Raw genomic sequence first — 11,920 nt, 5'->3', positions numbered from 1 at the left:
TTAACAAAATTTGTGATCCAAATTGATGAGATTTTCTCAGTCTCCATGCTGTTGGCATCTGGGAATGAATTATTCTTTGCAGAAGGAGGTTGTCCTTTTCATTGTAGGATATTTTGTCCTCTACCCACTAGATGCCAGTAGCAACCCTCTGATGATGCCAATCAAAAATGTCTCTCCAGACATTATCAGATATCTGCTGGGGTAGGAGGACCTGCTCCAGGGTGAGAAACCCTGATGTACAGTCTTGAAATGAACTCTCCTACGGGGCCGTGCCCTCTCACACTGCAATCCTGGATTCATTTTGGAATCCTGAAACTATCGTGTGAGTAAACCTGAGCTAACGTATTAGAGCATCTGAGACCCTGTGGAAGAGAATTGAAGACACTGGCCCAAAGCCCACCAGTTGCCAGACATATGAGTGAGGCTATTCTTGACCACCCAGCTTAGTGCACCTCACAGAGATCAGCTCAGCTGGTCCAGACCAGAAAGACCTCTCAGCTGACCTACAGAGTCACGAGATAAACAGTTGTTGTTTTAAGCCTCTAAGTTTTGAGGTGGTTTATTATGAATGGTATCTGGTTTTCTTTGGGTGGACATCATTTAATCATTAATTGGTATATAATTAGCCAAGAGGGCCAAGTGGGTAAAAATATGGAGTCTTACAGTCAAATTTGCTGAGTTCAGATAGTCACTCAACCACTTTCTATATCACCTGAACTAAGTTAAACTTGCTTTGCTTACTTTCTAAATCTGTAAAATGAAATTAATAAAAGTGCCCTGAACATTTTGTTGAGCAAATTTAGTCTGAATCTTCTCAATCTGGAGGGGGATAAATGTTGCTTTATTTCCACCACTCATCTCAAGTTTAGAAGCTTAGGTACACATTTATCTTCTTCCCTCTAAACCAGAGCTTATAGTGTCCTCTGTGAGAATACATGTGACTTTCTGGCTCTACTCAGAATATATTGTTATAGTGGAAATCTCTGAAAAGAGTATCTGTAAAACCCCAAACCATTAACAAATCTGAGAGTGTCCAGTTCAAATTTATTAAGAAAATTACAGAGGAGTCTGGGTCGGATCCCTATCTTTGCTGTAGCCCAAACATCCCTCCCAGGGAGACATTATTCATTCCAGATGTGATTACCCTGCAGAATCTACCACCTCTGGGCTTTGCAGCAAATCTGGCTCCTGAGGAGGGGAAATCAAAAGGTGCCTGTATTCATATATTAGGCTCCTGCGATCAGCTGCATCTTGCTGCTCGTTTTCATGTTCTGTCTTATCCTCATGCTGGAGTTCTGCTCTTGCAACTCCATGTGCCATTTATCTGTGGTATGAAGCTTCTGATCTCAGTTTTCTTTATTTTCCAGGTTATTTCTTCCTGCTAATGGACTCCCTAGACCTTTCCTTGCAAGGATATCCACCTGATACCCATGCCCTGGCATTTTAAAAATTTTCTTCCTATTACCTGCTGTCAGTCTTTCCTGATGCCATGTGTTCCCCCGAGTGTCTCCTGCTTGTATCCTTCTGGGCCCTTTGTCTCCTTCAAAACATTTGTTGGAAATTCTTATTTTTATGCTGTCAGAGTTTCCAACTTAACCAGATCCCATTCTCTTCATTTCTACAGACATTGGAGCATCTATTGTGTTACCTCTGAACCTCTGATTGTGAAGACAAACCTTCACAGTAACTCTTGGCAACAGTAACAAGAACTGATTGACTCATTGAGACTGAGTTGAAAATCAACATTTTCAACTGAGACTGGAAAATGTTGGGTAGCTTCTAAAGTCATACAGAAGTGACTGTTGAATTACAACTTAAATCCAGAAGGCACCAAAACTCTAAATCAACACTTTACTTGTTCTGTTTCCCTTATATCTCATTTGCATCTATCCTGGTTTATCTGCCAACACAGACTCATATTGACAACTTGAGGCAAGCTAAATAAACAGTATTTATTTTGCAATGATCTGTATTACTCTGGTAGGCAATGGAGTATTAGTAAACATTGTTCAGCAGAGAAGCAATAAGATCAAAACTGTGTTCTAGAAAGATTCATACTAAACCAAAGAAGAGAGGTTGAGCATAGTAAAATATCATAACAGTCCAGATGGGAGGTAATAAGATCCTGACAGAAAGCAGCAAATGATTAGGGAACCAAAAGAATAAAACAACTAATATTGAATGCTGGTGCCCTCTGGCCTGAGTGAGAAGGTAAGGAATGCTAGTAGTAATTATGGGTTATTCCCAAACTATTCACCCAAAATGATTATATCATTGAAACCTATTAAAACATGCTGAGCTTACGTTTCTACTTAATACTTGATATGATGAACATCCATGCACATTATTTTACATACTGGGAATAAATCTTTGGTAGAGACATTAGTAGTTCAAAGTATTACTGAATAATTAAAGATTGCAGGTAAGCATTTATCTAGTTTTCTTTTTTTTTTTTTTTCAGGTGGTAGGGGGCAGGTGTGGATTTTTAGTCCCAAAGAATATATTCTGTGGTTGTCTAACTACTTGAGTACAAGACTCTAAGGTTGGTGAGAGATCACCGTATATATTCATTTCTTTATATTTTTGTACAAATACTTCCTGTAGTTTTAAAAACCCTTGACCATTTTTTTTAAGTCAGCTACCTTAGTTTACTACGAGAGCCAGCTCAAACGACAGCCCATCTATAAAACCCTCCCTGATGACGTCAGTGCATCAATCCTTCTTTGGTGGTTTCATTGTATACAGAACATGGATTTCTATTTTGTTGGTGGGGGGGGGGGGGTAAAATAATGTTCCCTGTACCCTTCTGAATTCTTAGATGAGACCTTGCAATAAAAGATAGACTAAGAAGAGAAAAACAATCAGAAGTTTGTTAACATGTACACCCCGTGTATACATGGAAGAGACCAAGCAAAAAATGAGCAACTCGAAGAGGTACTTTTAAAATTCAGGATTAAATATCATCTTAATAGGGAGAGAGGAGGGGACTTGTAGGCCTCATAGGGGACAGTGAATGATTTTCAGGAAAATGAATGGGCCCTTGGAAGAACAGGCTGGAGGTAGGTGAGTTTGTAACCATTTTGGTTTGGGTTTGATGTGGACTTCTATCCTCTTCTCCTGTGTAAGAGCCAATCTTCCCTGGCTGATGTAAATCCCTCTGATGAGGAGGGGTCTTATGTCAACCAAATTCCTTTTGGAGAATCTGTGAAGAGTTCAGAGACAGCCCTTCTCTGTGTCTGCTGTTTTCAAGTGTCTACAGCTCCAAACAGTCAACATACCGAAGGGGCGTAATTTGGGATGGTTTCTGCTGAACAACTACAGTCATATTTGGGAGGGAACATGTTCTGCTACCCTTCAATTTCCACCGTTGCTCTTGTCTAGTTATATTTTCCTTGCTTTGTATCTCCCCTCAGTGATCTTTAGGAGTGTAGAAAATGTTTTAGCTATCTTTATGTTTCACTTTGATTAACCACACATAAACGTGGGGTTGCTAACATGCCAGGGTAGGAGTTAGAAGGAAACTGGAAGTGAAAGGGGAATAACATTTTTTAATCCCCTGAATACTAAGTATTTTTTCAAGTAACAGGTCATTTGTGGCCAGATTTTCCTCCTTAAAATTTTGCGTAGCCAAGACAAGTTTTGTGTTCAAACACCTTTGTCTATCGCAGGTGTCAAAAAGTCCTACAAATTCCTATTCTTTTATATCCATCTCACTTTATTAATTTATGTGACTGACGTGGCTTGTGGCAGCGTTTGAGTTAGTGACCTTCACTTTACATATATGCTTTGATTTCACATATGCTGCAGTCCTTAGAAACCTGTTTTATTAAGTCAGTTTTACAGATGAAGAAAGTGGGATTACTGGAGACTACATAACTTCCCTATTACCACTCTATTAATCTATCCAGGGGAGTTGTATCTTTTTAGAATGAAATCCCTAGTGTCAGGAAGTTGTAACTAAAACTTTCAGATGAACCAAAGAAGTGGAAGCTATTACCATAATCATTTTTATCCCAGCTGGTTGACACACGTGGTTACATTGTAGCTATCAGCTCCAGTGATTAATAGCTGGTGGTAAGGGAACCATGAGGCTTATCAACACATGGAGATATGGCTTAGTTAGGTGCCTAAGCTCTGTGGAGAAAGTGAATAGGGTGGCTGCATAAAGACAGTCTACACTCCATAGTTGGTGTATCAGTAGTCATTGATTGCTTCAGAACGTGCTATGCAAGATGTGAATAGCGTCAGCTGCAGTAGCAATGGTCAGGTGTTCAGGGAAAGCACAAGCTATCCTGCGAAACAGTAGTATAATTAAAACACAGGGAGGGGTAAAAGGAGAATCAGGTATTGTTTAAGGGCAGGCCATCGATGCTGATTGTCTTCACATCAAAAAGGCAGTTTTGCTTTCAGAGTCTGCAGCCTCTCCCGGAGCAGTTATTTGAACTTAAATATACCTGACATGGGTCAACTCCTCCCACAGGGGAGAGTCTGGCTTTGCTGTGTTCCCAGGGAGGATATTGATATTGGCGCTGATAGTGGTACAGTCACCGCAACAGGACGTGAGCTCAGTGACAGTGCTGTCCTGCAGGCTGAAAGTCAAATGAAAGATAAAAGCAGAATACAAACTACTGTTTTGTAGACTTATGTTCCATTACAGCTAACCTAAACACAAAGTCTGCAGGGACAGGTAACTATATCTATAATCACGTTAATATTTGTGATCATGGTCTCTGACCACGAGCAGGGGAGTGTGCTAATCTGTTTTTTAAGATCTCTTTATAGGTAACATGTTTCCTTTTTAAGGATAGAACTATTCTTATTTAAGAAAATAATCCGTTGTTCATTGATGATAGTGACCATCAGCCATGTGGGCTGGGAGGTAAGGCCCCCTGTGGAAACTGGTGGGTGTAGCTAAAAAATAAAAATAAATAAAAACTCCATGATTTTTTCTGTATTGAAAAATGAACAGTAGTTTGGACATGAGAAAATGGGTGACTTAATTTCAGAGACGCACAGCACTGGGGATATCGTAGTTTTAAAACATGGAGTCCAATACTGTGGCGCTATAAGCATATTTGAGGTGTAAATCTCATCTCTTCCAAACCTTCCGTAAATGCGGCTACTTCACATAAATGTCATGTGAACGTGAGGTATCTGCAGAGGAGGTCTGCATACTGCATTTCTATTGATACCCTTAAGATTGGAAGCATCAGGCGCTGGACAGCAGGAAGATCTCAAAGCGAACACGATGAGGCAGGAGAAGCACAGCGAAGACCGAGAGGACCATAAGCCGCACCCCTTCCGTGCCTGGGGAATTTGTAGTTCTCACGAGGTCATTGCAAGTAGATGACGTGCAGCAGAATTTCAACGGATACTATCCAGGGTTTTCGCGCCACACAATGAATCTGAGTAGGGAAGGAAAAGAATCATTTCATCTCTTAAAAAATTTTCGACATTAGAGGATGATTTATGCTTGGAGAGGAAGATGATCTAGATTTCCTCCTTAGGAAAGAATATCAACAGAGATTCATTTATTTCAGTAAATTTTCTGAGATTTTCATTTAGATTTTCTGAGAATTAATTAATTCTTAATTAAACTGGAGTACTAAGTGAATGATGACGATGATAAGTCAATAGAAATAAAGCAAAGTCTCTCTCAAACTGGAAAGAGTTAACTGGGATCCGTTCAAGGATTTATCAGCAAATTAATTGATAGTCTAATCATGAGTGAATAAGAACTTAGGAAGGAAGTCACAGGGACAAATGTAGATGAACAGACTAAAATACTGACCTCAAAATACATCGATTGGTAAAAATAGAAAGTGTTTTATCTCTGCTTCTTTTAGTATCAAGGATCAGATCAAGCAAAAGGCTACCTTTGCTCTTCAGCTCCTTAAATCAGGGACTTCAAAGAATTAAGTCTCTGTTCGCATCACTAAGTAATACAGTAGAGATCTGAGTGGGCTTCAGCTTCAGAGGCCAAGTGTCCCTTCGTCCTTGATAGCTGGTGAGTCCTCATACAATTTGTCTCTGTCAAGTCCGCATATCTCAGCACCTGCCCTCTGGAGTGCCTGCCTGGTCCATGTTTCTGGGCTGAAGGGATGCTCCTCAGAGTACTGACTACTGTGAGCGTGACACGTTTGCCCTTTTGACAAGGCGGAAGAGGTCACTCTACCCACCACTGGGATCCACAGGGCAATTCTTAAGGAGATCTGAGCCAATACTTTTAGAGTTGCACATCACGGATACTGTAAACACAGAGAGTTTAAAAAAAAATGTTTTCAAAATATAGCTATCAACAATGTTTGTCTTTTTAATTGCCCACAGCACTATGTCAGTAATACCAAATATGTATTTCACTGATTCCTATGAAAATGACAAAAATAATTACTGCATCTTAAGTGCAACTCTCAAGAGATATTCAGCTGAATATATTAACAAAATGACTATTCACTGTCTAAATAACTCCTAAGACAGTTAAGAAATGTAAGCAGAACAAAGTAGAACTTTTTTTCAGAACTATTCTCAGAAAAATATTTAATTTCTCTCAATGATTATTGGAACATGTTTAATCTTTGAAATAAAGAGTTGAATCACTGGTCTGTTTGTGACCCTAAAAGATTCACAGTGGAATGAGAGAAAGAAAGAGAGAGTTAAAATGATTTTATAACTCATTTTAAAATTATTATTAAGGATATTTTGTTCTCTCTGTTGTCCCAACATTCAAGAGAATGCTTAAAATATCTTTTGTAGAAATCAAAGAACAGTGTCATTGAAATGAATTTAACTGATTCAGATGTTTTACCATGATTCCAAGTGACTCACGTAAGGTCATTAGTTTTCTAATATATGTATTTTAATAATATACAAACAGCAATGTTTTCTAATGAAACACTGGGGTCTTTATAAGTCCCAATGTTACCTACCAATTTTACCTGGTAGTGTTGCATGAGGCTTTTGTATTTTTCAAAGCATAGCTATAGTTTCATTAGTATTGCACAAAACTTGTGAAAAGTAACCAAGTCACCCTCATCATTTTTCCCCCACAGCAGGTTTATAAATCTCTAGGGCACTTAATTTGCCATGAGATACTGTGACAAGGAGCACCCCTGGAGTGATTAAACTGGGGACCCAAGAGCAAACTGCTTTCCTGCAGTATTTTGGGAAGACATGGAGGACTGTAATTTACTTATTTATTTGGAAGGAAGAAGAACCTTCAGTACACTTGCTGAGTGCGTCTCCCACAGCGGGGAAGCCGTGGGATGACTCTCACATGAGCAAATATGACAGCCTTTTCTGAGGAACTTACATTTTTAGCAGTTTTCTCTTTTACAGTTAATACTGAAACGAACATTCAGAGACATGTCTCCAAAGGTATCTTCTTAAAATGACAAGAAGCACAATTTGTGAAAGTTTTAAGACTAGTTATATATTATCCCAGTGCCTCAAAAAAAAATGTTGTTTAGTTCATAACAGTTATTAGGCTTATAAATCTCAGGTATGTAAGTTCTGAATTGAACAGAGAAAAGATGTAACTTAATTTTTCTGTAACTGAAATCAATGGAACTCACAAACTCCTTTTCATACTGATAGGAAATAAAAACCATCATACAATTCAAGGTCATTGGTTTCTACTTTAGAAAGATGTGTGTGTGTGTGTGTGTGTGTGTGTGTGTGTGTGTGTGTGTGTGTTTATATATGTATATATATATTGGGTTAGATTTAGGCCTTTTGAATCTCTTCCTCCTTGGAAGTAATTTAACTGCTCTGGGAGACAAGTAAGTCTCCCTGACGTCAGCAGATGGGTGTTTGTGCCCGCAGCTCTTCAGTTCCCGTTGGTCTCTGAGGTTAGACTGCCCTGGGAAGGCACCAGCTGTGGTGGCTGGGTCACCTCCCCTTCAGATACATGATCGGTGAATCTGGGCCTCTTGCATACGTATCCTCTCTAATCTCATAAGCCCTGGACCCTCTCAGAGCATTGATTTAAGTTCACCCCGTCTCCATGACTCTTTGGTGGTTGAGAAATTCTCTGAACCACTTCCAGACAGTGAGGCCTCTCGGGAAGGCCTTCTGCCTCATTTGCAGAGACCCCCTCTTCTTACTCCCTCACTCCCTGTTACCCTGTCTCGGACATGACTCGCAGCAATGTAGATTGAAAATCTATTCTTAGAGGGTGCAGGCCCCCTTTTAAGTAGCAAAAGACAAGATAGAACTGTCCTTTGCACTACAGGATATTTGCCCGCAGCAGTTTATTCCTTCTGGGTGTTCAAAGGACAGCGCCAAATTAATTCAGTATCTGGCATCGTTGGTTTTCTTGGCTTCGTGCATATTAAACCTGGTATTTCTGTTGATACAGTATTATTATTGTCTCTTACACTGTCCAGTTCGACATGATCTTCAGTAAGAATTAATGATTCCCTTTTTCTAGGGTGTCTGAAATTGAGAACCAGGCAGACCCATCTCCTTTGACCCTAAATGTCCCCCCAAAGTAAATTGCTTGAAGAAATGCAACTCAGATTACAGGTGGGGAGTTTTTGAAGTATGTCCATATTCATGGAGCACAAAGAAGCTGAGCTTAAAGAAAATTGGGCTATTTTTATTGAAAATCATGCCTCACTTTGGAGAAGCAAAAGGCAGTGGATGGAACCACACCATACTAAGTTCTTAAAAAATATATTGACTTATGTTGCCTATATTACATAATAAAAACAACCCTTTACAGTTAAAAAAATAGAACTATTCTCAAAATCCTTTAAAATCATTTGAAGGTTTCTGGTAGAAAATCTTTGTGTTGGGGGTGGGGATATCTAAAGGCATTATGAGGTCCCAGCTCTCAAATGCTAGTTCAGGACAGAAAGCTATAGTTTTCTGGCCTTTTTGCCCCTGTTTTTCTTTGGGAGTAGTGGTAGTCTGGTGAAAGTAGAAAGGCAGAAGGAAGATGCACTGGGGGAAGTAGAAATGCCTGAAACTTCACATGTAGGTCTGAAAGTGAGACTATCCGAGTAATTTATTGTTCAAACCATGCAATTATATGAGTGACAGAACTTGTTGTAAATAATTGAAGTTGTATAATTTTGAATCATTTGTTTAATGAATATTCTGTAAAATAGTTCTAAATCAAAAACTGTTTACCAAACTAAAATTATTCCTGAAAATATATATCCATGTACAAAAAGCAATTTTTAAAAGTATGTTAACTTATCTGAATATCAATCATTAAAATAAAATAATTTAGTAAATATTCCTCATATTCTATCCAGCTTTCTTAACCGTATCTGTTCCATAGCATATCATTGGCATATTTCAGAGCATTAATAGAATCTCGTCTACATAAAAAATTCAATCTCTTCCAAAGGAACCTTTTATTAACAATAATTTAAAGTCCTTGACACCTCAAATTGACTTTTCTCTTTGGATTATAATATTTTTTAAATAAGAACTACTCTGTAGATACTGAAGTGCTTCATAAGCTAAGAGAAAATACTGTTAAATAGAGGACATCTTAATTCCATTTTTTTATACAGAAATGTGTGAGTTCTTTAGTCCAAATATTTTTGTATGTACTTTTTTACTTTATTCAAAATACTTTTCTTTGACAAATATTTTTACGACAAACCTCATCAAATGAATCATATCTATTTTGTGATTTTTTAAAATGCTTTACCAACTTCAGTTGCTTTGAAATTGTAGAACCTATTTTATTCTATTCCAACGATAGGTATAAAGTAATTCAATTAAACATAGGACCATGATCACAAAATTTTCTTAAAAAAACTTCAGATTTCCAAAGCACAATTATAAAATTTGAAGAGGAAAATACTCATTTTGTTAAATCTGCCATTTGTGGGTCTTTTTTCCCCAGCTTTATTGATATGTCAGTGATATATAACATTGTGTAAGTTTAAGATGTGGGATGCATTGCTTTGATGCACTCTTTTATTTCGCAATGATTACCACCACAGCTTTACTAATACCTCGATCATGTCACATGATTACCAATTCTTTTTTGTGGTGAGAACATTTGAGATCTACTCTTAGAAATTTCCAACTATATCATCCAGTACTACTAACTATAATCACCATGCTGTACATTAGGTGCCCAAGACTGATTCATCCTATAACTCAAAGTTTCCTGTTTTCGCTCATCTAACCTCCCCATTTGCCCCATCCCAGCCCCCGGTAAACACCATAGTGGCTTGTTTCTATGAGTTCAGGCATTTTGGATTCCACATATGTGAGATTACACAATTTCAACTAGTAAATATGCAATGTAAGTGGAATTCTTAAGGAGGAAGGGCATACAGAAAAATAGTTGAAGAACTAATGGCCAACCATTTTCCAAATTTGATGAAACAAGCATTTTGTGCATATGTGCAGCACATGTCTTTGAAAATGGAGCTTCAAAATCCAAGGTCTATTGCTAAATGATAAAAATAGAATTATAATCAATTGTACAATGAATAAGTGAATATAGGTTTCAAAATACACCATATGTGACAAGAAACTGCTTTTTATAAGAGTTAGAGCAGCACCTTTCAGCTTGTGTTTTCTTATCCACATCTCATGCATTCACGTCTATCATTTTCCAGTTTCCCCCTGAATTGGCTCACTGGCATCCTGACAGTTTTGTGTTCTCATTGCCAGTGGCACCAGCTGAGGCACAAATGGCGGGTCCATCTCATGACGAGCAAGATCAGCAGCACCCCACATTCCTCTAGCTGCCACCAGTGTCCAGAAGGAGTAAAGTGTCCCTGGCCACTCTTGAATAGATGCACCTTACTTTATAAGCAAGCACCTGGCACAACCTTTTGCATCACAAGAAGGTAAAAAGAAGAGGTATTACAAAAAGGCTTCTGTTCATTGTGTATGTGCTTCTTGCATCACTGGGTGAGATTCAGTACCAAGTGGAGATCTAATAAACCCATCGTGACTTACGTTAGTGCAACAATTAACAAAAACAACAGCAGCAGAAGCAACAATAATAATACTTACTAATTTAAAAAAATCTAGAACAGACATTAAAAAGTCTTAAAAAAGATTGCCACAGCCATTCCGTGTGGTCTGATGACCCTACATTAAAGTAAGTTTGCAGTTAGAAATCATCATATTTAAGATGCTCCTTTGTTTTATATATTACAAAGATTAATTCAAACCTTTTTATTTCTATTTATTATTTTTTAAGAGGTCTAGGTAGATGTAACTTTGTTTTACATTGCAAGACATCCTACATGAAATTATTGGTCTCCCAGGATTGATGTATTTTTAAATAAAAATTTTAATTTCTTATGTCTTTGAAACTTTGTCAATATGAATTGATTATGTTGTATTACTATGTGCACTTTTTTGGATAGGAGAAAAATCTAGAAAGACACAGTTCCTAAATAATAAATAATGAAACACTGTGTTTTAATCAAAGAATCCATTGTTAATAATAAAATATTCTTTATTAAATGAAAAATCACCTAACAAAAGTAAATGTAGATATGATCTCATTTTAGTTAAAAGTATATCTATATTTATATCCATGTTTTATTACTATAAATAAAGATGATACATTCACAGTATTTCAGAGAAATAACCTATCTAGGTTGGGAAGCTTTTTCTAAAGTTGTCTTGGGCTCTTTTTATTTTGGCAATTTGACGAAAATGCTCTGATAATTTATAGAGCTGACTGTATCTGAGAATCGCAAGCAAGAATTGTTTTCCATTTTTTTAGCATCTACTCAGAAAGTTGTTGTAGATGAGGTAATCTAGAAAGAGCTGAGAAAGGATGCAGAAATATAAGACAGAAATCTCATCCCCAATCAGCTGACAGTCTAAACTAGGAGACATATACAGACTCAGAAACAACACAAATGAAGAATACATTTACAGAACACACCAAACAATGACAATCAAAATATTAAACATGAGTAAATAC

At 37.6% G+C, this 11,920-nt stretch overlaps 1 non-coding gene across 1 annotated transcript; it reads left to right on the top strand.

Moving 5' to 3' along the window:
* The first annotated feature begins 8,220 nt into the window (after positions 1 to 8,220).
* LOC118970038 (small nucleolar RNA SNORA8) lies at positions 8,221 to 8,358 on the top strand. The gene has a single exon (XR_005057841.2). It is a non-coding gene; the product is annotated as a small nucleolar RNA SNORA8 (small nucleolar RNA).
* Positions 8,359 to 11,920: the final 3,562 nt, after the last annotated feature.

Source organism: Manis javanica, chromosome 13 (genome assembly GCF_040802235.1).
Source record: "Manis javanica isolate MJ-LG chromosome 13, MJ_LKY, whole genome shotgun sequence".
NCBI lineage: Eukaryota > Metazoa > Chordata > Mammalia > Pholidota > Manidae > Manis > Manis javanica.
This window is presented reverse-complemented; position numbering and strand designations above follow the sequence as displayed.